At 45.0% G+C, this 11,492-nt stretch overlaps 1 long non-coding RNA gene across 1 annotated transcript in view; it reads left to right on the top strand.

Annotated features, from left to right (window-relative positions):
* The first annotated feature begins 6 nt into the window (after positions 1-6).
* Positions 7-11,492, top strand: part of LOC125618289 — a 15,111-nt gene continuing 3,625 nt past the window's right edge. Inside the window, exons 1-2 of the long non-coding RNA XR_007349530.1 lie at positions 7-318; positions 2,437-5,218. This is a non-coding gene — a long non-coding RNA (uncharacterized LOC125618289). The remainder of the gene's footprint in view (positions 319-2,436; positions 5,219-11,492) is intronic.

Raw genomic sequence — 11,492 nt, 5'->3', positions numbered from 1 at the left:
CAGCCCGTCAATCCGGGCGGCAGCGCCCGGGACGGGAGGACACGCCCCTGAGGGCCGAGCCCCGCCGGACCCCCGGCCCGCAGGCGATGGCTCTGGCTCACCCGCCCAGAGCGGGTCCGCGGGGGCGGAGTGGAGGGAGGGGGCTTTCTCCTCCAACCCTCTAAGGGTGGCTCCTCCCGCAGTGCCTTGACCGACTAAGGGAAAAGAGTGTCTCCGATTCATTCATTCACCATCCATCCACCCACCCAACAAATACTTACAGGGCACCTACTAGGTGCAGTCTCAGGGTGGAGGAAGACAAATTATCATGTAAACAAGGTAAGATTGTTCTAAGACCTGCAGTAGATCATTTATTTCTGAGGAGTCCCACATGATTTGGGGGCAGGGCCTGGCTACCTGTGCTCTGTTGGCTTTGGAGTGGAGGTGGAGCGTGCAGATAAGGGGATAGGGAGGTGAGAGAAAGGAGGGGAAGCAGGGGCTACTTCTGCCATCCAGCTCTTCTCCTGGGCCTTGAACACTATCAAAACCTGCTGGAGGACCCACTATTTCCACAAATGCTTACTGGTTAGGATCACAGCCCTTGGCATGGAGGCAAACTGGCTCCCTGTGGGGCAAATCTAGGGGAACAGGAGTGGGACTGCCTTGGTGCTCTGATCTGCCTGGAAACTGTTGGTAGGTCCGAAGCAGGACGGTATTTCCTTTCATCCTAAAGGTCTAGGTGAGTTTTGTCCATCAGAACATTCTGTGATGGTGGGACTGACTTGTTACCCGTACTGTGCAAGGCAGTGACCACAGGCCACATGTGGCTGTTACAGAGCACATGAACCGAGGCCAGTGGAACAGAATTTTACATGTTATTTAATTTCAATTAAATTTAAATAGCTGTGTGTGGCTAGTGCCTAAGGCTTTTTATTTCTTCATCTATTGCAGAGTAATACACCATAGGCCCCTTTGTGTCAGCAACATGTTAATACCCAGCCCTGTCCTTCACTCTATAACCCTCAGTTCTTTCTTTGCCCTCTATAATTATGCTAAAACATTTCCCCAGACGGGTTTGTGTGTCCCTAAAACAAATCTTTCTTGAACACCTTACTCTTTGCAAACAGTGGAGATTCAAACATGTATAAGACAGCCCCACACTAAATATAATCATCCAACAGTTCTTTTAGCCAGCGTTTGAAGGGAGGGTCCTGTATCTTTATCAGGGTCTTCATTCATGTGACTTTTGAATTTTTTAACTTTCATTTTATTGGTGAGTATAATTATACATAATAGTGGGATTCATTATGCCATATTCATACACACACATAATTTGTCGTTCTCATTCCTCAGTGCCTTTCCTTTCTCTCTCCTCCTCCCTCGCTATTAATTTACATTCCCTTGGAATCTCTGCTCAAAGCAGAGATCAGGGCTCCAGATTTGGAGGGAGAATCCCTGGACTGGTGTCAAGATAGAGTTCCAGCACCACCAGGTTGGAGATACAATCATTCCACCTGTATTAGTTGAGTATCTACTGTATGCACGGTGTACAGTGCTTGGGAGACAACTGTGAACCAGCAAGTTTCTACCTCTGAGATGCTGCCATTCTAGTGGGTTGGGGAAGAGAGACAATAAACAAATAAACACACAAATGGCCATCAATGTTATGAAAAAATAATAATAGTGCAGGCCTGACAAGGTGGCAGTCTCCTTGAGACGTCGGCCCCTGTGCACATAGCACTCACCATGCTACAGAAGCAAGAGGGAGGTTAATGAGGACTCTTAGAAACTAAGGTAAAGCATGAGAAACCCCCACATCCTCCATCCCACTGTTGAAAAGTGGGCTGAGTGAACACCTTACATTCGCGCTGTTGTCTCTGGTGGGGATCATGGCCCACCCCTACCCCACCACAGCTCTGGGTGGCAGAGACAGCCTTGCTGGCTGGGTATGACAATGTCAGGCTGGGCTAGAAGCATGGAATAATGAGACCTGGCAGTCCCTTCTCTGCACTTCATGGTTCAAGAATCCATGGATTCCAGTCACAGGACTCAGCTCATGAAAAGAACAGTGACCAGGGAGAGTGCTCTGAAGTTCTCTGAGAGGAACTTCATTAGTGATGGGAGGTGGCCCTCAGGGTGGGCAGGTTCATATCATAAAGCCACAGGCAATTCCCTTCTGTCCCCATTCCCTGAGCTCCCCAGGAGGGAGACAATAAAGGTAGACTGAAGCCCAGGTGGCTGTTATCCAGGGAAACATGAACTCACTGGGAAAAATAATTAGGTTTCTGGAAATCCTAAAACAAAGCTGATTTAAAGCACACATGAATTAAGTTTTGTTTCAGCTACTCATATCAGAGTCTAAATTGTGGCATAAGCACAACATTAGTTAATTTCTCTTTCTCATGGACACTTGTCAGTGGGTGACTTATGGTTGATACAGTAGCTTTGTTTTTCTAGGTCTCTGAGGACTCACGTTTGATTCCAGGTCACTGTCTCCTCTCATATCTTCATGACCCAAGCCAGATAAAGCTCCAGCCATCGCATTGCATCTGAGCAGTTTGATAGTAAAGGACTAAAGAAGGAATGAAACTCAGATTGATATCAAATCCAAACAGCAACATTGGATCTGAGAAAAAAAAATGAAAATCGTTTCAAAGTATTGAAGAAAAATCACCTTAAACCTGGATGTGGATTTCTAGCTAGATTGTCAGGTGGACACAGAATCAGAAAGCTTGTCATATTTAGTCCCACTTTGAAAACACAATTAGAGGAACTATTCCATCAATAAGTAAATCAGGGATTGGAGGCACACCCCCACAGCAGGGTGCTCGCCTGGCATGCACAAGGCCCTGGGCTCACCTCCAGCATCATCACAAAAAAGAAAGGAAGAAAGAAAAGAAAAAGAAGTCTCAGAGTGCTCAGTGATAGCAAGAAGAGGGAAAGGGGGTTAATTAAACCCCTGCCTCCATTCTCTGCAGAGCCAGCAAGCTCAGGCCCTTGGCTCTCCCTCCTGACCACAGTTCGCTCATGAGCTGAGGGCTGCAATTGGAGTCCCTGACCCGTAGAATGGGGAGGAAGGACTGCCAGGTCTCTTTGTTCTGGGCTTGGAACCCCAGGTCACAGCTGTGTTCTCCTCCAGTGCCTGGTATGGGTGGGGTTGGTGACAGTCCCCACCAAAGACAAGAGCACAGTGTAAGGTGTTCACTTAGCCTACTCCCCGTTTTTTTTTTTTTTTTTTGGCACTGGGTGGAGGGTGTGCTGGAGGCCTCCCTCCTGTTTTCACATTGATTTCTAGCAGTCCTCATAGCCTCTTTCTGCTTTTGTGGCAGGCTTAGGGTCCTATGCACAGAAAGGGGACAGTGCCTCAAGGACACTGCTAACCTTGTCTGTGGGCGCAAGCTGAGAAGGTGGCAGAGCCAAGGAGGGCCTTACCAGGTGAGCTGAAAGGAAATTGAGTCCACCTAGGTCACCTTTTGAGGAGCAGGGGAAGCCAGACTGTAGATGAGAGAACCTTCATTTTAGCCTCTCTCGCGAGGCTGATCTTAATCCAACACACTCTGCCTCCTGAGACATGTATCCTCAGCCCCTGGATTTTCAGATAACAAATCCCAAACTTTCCAGAGGTGGGAAGAGGGACAGATCAGAGAAGGGGTGGAATGTTAAGCAAAGGTTGGAGTCCAGGGCCAGTGGACTTTATCTTTCTCTGTTATTTACATGGCAAAGATTCTGGTAGGAAATTAACAGAAAATTACAAAAAAAACTAAAAAAAAAAAAAAAGGGGGGGGGGGGGTGCCAAGAATGCTCCTTCCTCCTCTCCATCCACATTATGGGAAATCATCTGGTGTTTACTTGATATCTGACACAATCATTATGAATTTATCTTTATTGTATGGAGAGTGGAATGTCATCTGGAAATATGCTTAGGAATTCATGTCTTCATGCAGTGTTATAATCCTATAAGAATTTAAGGATTTTGAGTTTTTCAGCCTTTTCTTCTTCTTCTTCTTCTCTTCTTCTTTCTTTGGGCATGGACCTGGGGGAGATCAACATTAAAAAAAAAGTCACTAATTTGTTCTGGAGGCAAATTGAAAGACAAATCTGTAATGAAGTTCAACCTGCTTGGCCCCTAGTTCCTTGGTCACTAGTATATACAGTGGGGCCCAGCAACTGGATGTCCATTTGATTATAAAACTTAAGTATTTATTTTGGTGTAATTCACAATCTTCTTCTCAGCATTTTTTTGAAAGAAAATAGGGACAATTTTAAAACCCACCCATTTTCCTGTTATTACTATTATTAGCACTCTAGATTTTTAGCAAAGTATTTGCTCAACAAATATTTATTGAGGGGCCATTATGCATCAGTTGCTGAATTAAGTCCTGAGATATGCATAGTTCAAAAGTTAGATGGTCACTCTATGCCTCCGCCAGACCTCACAGCCCATAGTACATGGCTACAAATAAGATCATATAGCACATAGTGTTCTTCTATCTGGTTTAGTCACTGGATTTATATTTTCTCCATACTTTTCCACGTCAACACCTATAGACTGACATCATGTCAGACAGCTGAATATATTGTGTAGACAATCAGCCATAATTCATCCCAGTGAGCGCCCCACTACTGTGAACTTTTATGCAATTATAAAAAGCAATTTCTGTGCACAAACTTACATGCACACACCCAGGAGCTGTGTTCACCATTTCAGGATGCTCTTTAATCGTCCTCCAATACACCAAGGTAGAAAGAAAACTGATCCTGTGCCTCAGCGTCTTTTTGACTCTTCTGGTTCGATGACTGCAGTTTTCCCTGGGTGGTCTTCCTGTGCACTGTCTGGCTTGTTTCTTTTGGGTTTTGCTGACTGAGTCTGCTTGCAAGAAGAGGGGGTTCCGCTTCCTATTTATAATGGCAAAACTACTTTCTACAGCAATGGCATCATCTCATGTTTTGGTCTTGTTTAGTCTCATTTTGTTTTGTGCTGGGGATCCACCCAGGGCCTCATTCATACTAGGCAAGCACTCTACCACTGAGCTACAGGCCCAACTCCTAGTCACTTGTGAATGATTAAATTGCCTTTTCACTTCTGGTGGTGGAGGAAGTCAACTCCCCTTCTACTTAACACCACTACCATCTTCCGGCATTATCCTGGCACTCAGGTGTGTATCAGATAAGATGAATGAATGACTGGACAGATTCCAGGACTGGAGAGACGGCGGGGTGAGGAACAGACAGTTCGCAGGTAGGAGGTCACAGAAGGGAAGTGGAGGCGGATGAGCTAGCAGGCCTGAGTTCAACAACATGGATAAACTAAAGACGCATGCCTCAGTTCTAGAAAAAACACTGGAAACACAGAGACTTAGTTTAAAAAATAATAGATGGAATAATGGCAAATTATAGAAAGCTCTGGAGGGAGGATCACAAGTTCCAGGCCTTCCTGGGCCACTTGAACTCCGTCTCAAAATAAAATTGAAAAGGGCTGGGGATGTGGCTTGGTGGTAGAGTACATTCTTGGCATGCCCAAAACTTGAGTTCATTTCTCTAGTACAAAAAAAAAAAAAATCATAGTCAATTCACCCAAGATGAAAGACAGAAGGATGAAGAGGGTAGGGGGAGACATAGGGGACAAATAGAAAACTCAACCATATCAATGGTTATTCACTGTTAATGAAATCATTTCTTTTTTGCAAAAAGTGGAGATTGTCAGGCTGAAGAGAAAAATGTATAGAACATTCACCAAAGTAGATTATAGGTTGGGTAATAAAACAAGTGTTAACAAATTTCAAAGAGCTGGAAATATACATGATCTGAGGTATTAAATTTGTAATCAGTCACAATGTGGAGAGAGACCTTGGAGGATGAGAGACATGCTGGGGTGCTCCAGCTCCTCCCAAACTCCCAGGTGAATGCAGCAGCATGAATAGCCTCAACTCCTCCTCCCAGAGCAGAACCACCACCCTGTTGAGCCCCACCAACCCACAGAGTCACAAGAAATAATGCTTCATTGTTGTTTTAAGCCACTAAATTTTGGAGGTGGTTAGTTACAGTGGCAATAGACACTTTGAAACACAGAAGCAGCTTTGGATCAGGGATGGTCTTTCAGAATCATCCTAAAATGAGATCCAGGTCTTTTTACCCCTATGTGGACCTGCTGTCATTTTGTGTTGCCTGTGAGAAGTGGTTTGGTATTGGGTGAGACAACTTTCTGTAGCCAAAGCAGTGCCCAGCGAGAGGTGCGGCTGCAAACACTTAGCAGCAAACAGGCTGGCCCCTGGGGTGATTAGCATCTTGCTCTGGGGAGCACATTACAGCATTCACTACAGACACAGTTCTTCACCTTTCATGACTTCCTACTGGTGCAATATAGGATGCCAAGACAAACCTCTAGCAGAATGTATCTAGCTTATGAAGAGGAGGAAATAAGCAGACTAAAAACATAGTAGGTGAGTCAGGGAGTGTCATGGACCTGGATTTCTGGCCCTATGTGAATGCTTTCCTGCTACAATTGGCTATCTGCTGGTAACCATTTGTTGGCTACCTCATTCCATTTTCTTATGAAAATAACCTAACTTCCATTCAGATAATCTGTTTTCCCTCATGCAGCCTACTTGCTTCAAGGGAAGATGACCACAACCCATCTCATGGTGGGTCCTGGGTGGCTTAAGCCAATCAAGAGTTACCCACCGCTTCCAACCATTGGTGGTTACATGACCTAAGTTGGTCCAATAAGAGTGATCATAGGACTCTCACTTGGAATGCTAGGAAATTCACAGACTCAAAGGCACTCTCTCAGGATGTGGCCAATGACCCATTGCAACCCAGGGTGCTGTTGGCAGCAGTTGGGGCTCAGAATACAATACCCCAAAGCATGGCACTTTGGCCTGCTGAGGAAATCGGAAGCCCTGGGAAGCAACCTTAGAAGCCAAGTGTCTCTGCCCTCCTCCTGTCCTCTGTCTCCTGCTGGGCTCTCTCCCCTGAAGTGAGTCATAGAAACTAGAATTCTTCTTCCCAAGGCAGGTCATGGAACCTAGAACCTCTCTTCCCCAAAGCAAGCCATAAGATCTGGAAGCTGTAGAACTTTCTTCCTTGAAGAACTTCATTCCAAAGGGTTCTGTCCATACCCAAGAGGAAGGAGTGCTGCACAGAGAGGCCAAGAAGAACCTGAGCAGAAGGCCTTGTGGGGTTTCCCTCAGCGTGTTACCATCGCTCGTAGCTTTTTGTCCAAGGTTCTAAGGTGGGGAAGCAACCTTAGAGCCAAGTCTCTCTGCCCTCCTCCTGTCTAGTCTCCTGTTGTGCTCTTGAAAAGTGGGAAAAGCAGGTTGTGACTATATGGTGTGAAATCAGAACCAAAGGGAAAAATGGCCATTTTAACCAAATGATTGCTTGGTGGAGGAAAGTGTGGAGAAGGGAAAAGAAATCTGTTTTCCCAGTTATCTCAGCTCCAATCTCTCTGATGCTGGAGAGGAGGAAGAAGAGGCACCCCTCCTCCTGGGAGAGCTTCTGGGGAGCAAGGACACCCAGGAATGGTAGCGGGGTGGTGGCTGAGCCAGGAGCACCAGCTTAGGGCGCTAGTCTTTGTGATGCCAAGCAGGCTGGGGAAGGATGACAGAAATGTGCCCTGCTCCCCGACACAAGTCATGCCTGTGGGGTCTGCTCCTCTGGGGAGGGGCTGAACCCAGGGCCCCTGGTTCTGGGAGTGAAAGGAACAGGCAGCAACAGGCCCCTGGAGAGGGGAGGAAGTGGCTTGGTTAGAGGTTGAGCCAGCTCACTGGATTTGAGCTGCTGGTGGGCGACAAATCTGTCTTGCTGAGTCCCTAGTCATCCAGGACTAATGTGGCACCAATGGGGTAGCAATGAATAAAAAGGGTGGAGGAGACCAAGGCCAAGGTGGCAGTGAGGCATCCCCCAAAGGGTGAGCCTCCTACCTCTGATTTTCAAGCCTGGCTTCCCAGCTCCAAGTTCTGCCCCTTTTAATGCAAACAGTATTTCTAAAGGCGTTGCTTGTGCCCGGGGAAATCCTCTCAAGGCCTATGTGCGAGTTTAAGTGTTTGAAAAGAAGAATTTACTTTTGAGAAATTTGCATTTTCAGAAAGATTTCAATAGGGGGCTTTGAATACGGGCTTTGCATGTTTGCCATGGCCTGTGAAAAGTGCGGGGAGGACGAGAAAGGAGCAGCTGGGCATGGCCCCAGCGGGTAGGCTGAGGAGGCGGGAAGCTGCCCGTGCCAAGAGCCCGCGGGATGCTGGGATGTGTGTTTTGAGTCACTTTGCCCCTGGAGGTTTCCAGGGAGCTGCTTTGCAAGAGGTAAACTTGTAGCCGATGCCCTGTGCCAAGGGCCTCCTTCCCAGCTCTGCAGCCTCTCCTTGCCTCTCCTTTTGAAGAGGAGCAACGGAGGGCCCTGGGTGGCTTGGAGGGCAGAGGCCAGCTATTAGTATTTAAATGGAATTCCACCAAACACTCTCACCTCCTCTTCCATATCTTCTTGCCTCAGGACTCACCTGCTGATGCACCTTTGGCTCTGAACCTAGATCACCTTTGTTCTGAAAAAGGTGAGAGAGAAAGCCTGGAAGCAAGGCATTATTTAATACCTGACCCCCTAAAAGTTCACCCAGTACAGGAGCCAGCTATGGGTCTTTGGCTCACCTCAGGGTATACAACCCCTGGAGGTCAGAGTGAGAAAGGTGGACCTTTCTGGTCAACATACCTCCTCCACTCCTGTTTCTTCCACCCACATCAACCCGTCAGGTAGTCCTCTTTGAAGTGGTGGGAACATGAGGTTTAGGGAATCATTCTGTAAAATAGTCCCACTGTTGGGCTGGAGTTGTAGCTCAGTAGAGCACTTGCCTTGCAAGTGTGAGGCACCGAGTTCAATCCTAGCACCTCATAAAAACAAATAAAGGCATTGAGTCAATCTACAACTAAAAAATTGTATTTTTTAAAAATACACCCAGTGTGCTGACCCCACACACTTTCAAAAATATTATTATTATTATTTTTTTTTTAAATTTTTTATTTGTTCTTTTCACTTATACCTGGCAGTAGAATGTATTTTGGCATATCATGCATACATGGAGTGTAACTTTCCATTTTTGTGATTGTACATAATGTGGAGTTACATTGGTTGTATATTCATTCATATATGAACATAGGAATGTTTTGTCCAATTCATTCTACTGTCTTTCCCATTCCTATTCCCCCTCTCTTCCCCCAACTCCTGCCTGTCCAATCTGGTGAACATCCCCTACACACTTATTGTGAATCAGCATCTGCATGTCAGAGAAACATTCAGTCTTTGTTTTGAGGGAGATTAACTTATTTCACTTAGCATAATATTCTCCAGTTTTATCCATTTACTGGAAAATGCCATAATTTCATTCTTCTTTAAGGCTGAGTAATATTTCACTGTGTATATGTACACAGTTTCTTTATCCATTCATCTGTTGAAAGGCATCTAGGTTGGTTCCATAGTTTAGCTATTGTGAATTGAGCTGCTATAGACATTGATGTGGCTGCATCACTGTAGTCTGCTGATCTTAAGTCCTTTAAGTATATACCATGGAGTGGGATAACTGGGTCAAATGAAGGTTCCACTCCAAGTTTTCTGAGGAATCTCCATATGCTTTACAGAGTAGTTGCCACAATTTGCAGTCCCACCAGCAATGTATTAGTGTGCCTTTCCCCCCACATCCTCACCAACATTTATTGTTGCTTGTATTATTGATAATTGATATTTTGCCTGGAGTGAAATGGAATCTGGGTGTAGTTTAAATCTGCCTTTTTCTAATTGGTAAAGATGTTGAACATTTTTTTCATATTTGTTGATCGATTGTATTTCTTCTGTGAAGTTCCTTAGCCCATTTATTGATTTTTATTTGTTTTTTGATGTTAATTTTTTGGTGTTCTTCACATATCCTGGAGATTAATGTTCTATCTCAGGTGCCAGTGGCAAAGATTTTCTCCCATTCTGTAGACTCTCTCTTCACATTTTTGATGGCTTCCTTTGCTGTGAAGAAGCCTTTTTTAAAATAGCATCCCATTTATTGATTCTTGATTTTACTTCTTGTGCTTTAGGAGTCTTGTTGAGGAAGTCAGTTCCTAAGCCAACGTGGTGGAGAGTTGGGCCTACTTTTTCTCCCAGTAAGCACAGTGACCCCACACACTATCTTTTCCAAGAAACAATTTACCTGAAGCCCTGCCTGGCTTAAGTGGACAGGATATGTCACATTCCTCAGCAAACTACCCCTTATCTGGTGGAGAAAAGCAGGCCCCAAATAATGTCGATAAGAGGAGCCCAAGTTACCGTAAAGGGGAAGACTTTTGTGACCCCTTTTGAAGACCAGATCCTGGAACTCAGGGAGATAAAGATAATTTCTCCTAACAATAAAATCTATAAGAATTTATGGTTAAGAATCCAATTAGAGCTGGTCAGCATGGACAGAAGTGACCTAGAGTTGCATGGCAGTTGTGTTAGTGTATTAGGCTTAAAAGTCTGAGGTCATCCTGTTGTCCATTAAAAGTCAAGAGGTAAACCTGGGTGGTTCTTTCTAGAAACTTCTGGGGGATCCCTAATAAAACTGGATAGGGTGCAGTTGCTCTCTTCTCTGAGAGGACCACTCTCTCCCTTGAGAGTGTTCCCTTTCCCCCATCCCATCCCTTCTAATAAGCTTGTTACCTGTTACTCTGAGCAACATGTCTGAAATCTTTCTGAATCAATTGCAAGAATAGGGGCTTAAAGTGGGAGTGTCTTCCAGTTTCTGGGAAGTTCCCAGCCCTGAAACAGAAGGACAAAGACCACTAGAGTACCAGAGGAGCTTTGGGACCCCCAACAGATTATTGTCCCAATGTTACAGAAGCATGTAGAACTGAAGCCCCAAACCTCGCTTCTTGTGTTCCAATGAAGGAAAATTTAGTCAGACACAAAAAGTCAGGCAAAAGAATTTTATGAGTGAAAAATATAGAAAGGATCAAGCAGAGGGCTCTCTCTCTCTCTCTTTTGACAGATGTCTTAATTGGATTGGGACGGGAGGGGGGAGAGAGAGAGAGAGAGAGAGAGAGAGAGAGAGAGAGAGAGAGAGAGAATGTCTCTGAGCAGAGAACAATAAAAAAAAATAATGTCCCTTCCAAATTTATTACTCTTTGGGGTCCACATTCTGTGGTCTTTACCAATCACATTTAGCTCCTCGATCACATTGGGAAGGGGAACTTGTGACCCTGGTTGGTCCTCTTCAGAACCGTCATGATGACCACCCTATTTAGGGGGACTTCATCTACAAGTCAGTTCTGTGTGAATTCAGTTTTGGGGGTCAACACCTGCATTAACAGACTTCATCTTAGAGTGCCTGTGCTATTTATGAAATTTCCCTTCTGAAATACATTGAGAAACCTATGGCCATAAATTCTCACTTTATAATGACCTTAGTCAACTTTGCCAGGAGTGAGCCTCATTAGTCTTTCCTTAAAAAAAAAAAAAATATATATATATATATATATATATATATATATATATATATATATGT

This window comes from Marmota marmota, unplaced genomic scaffold, assembly GCF_001458135.2.
Source record: "Marmota marmota marmota unplaced genomic scaffold, marMar, whole genome shotgun sequence".
In the NCBI taxonomy this organism is placed as follows: Eukaryota; Metazoa; Chordata; class Mammalia; order Rodentia; family Sciuridae; genus Marmota; species Marmota marmota.
Note: the sequence above shows the minus strand (reverse complement) of the source record. Positions and strands in the feature narration are given on the sequence as shown.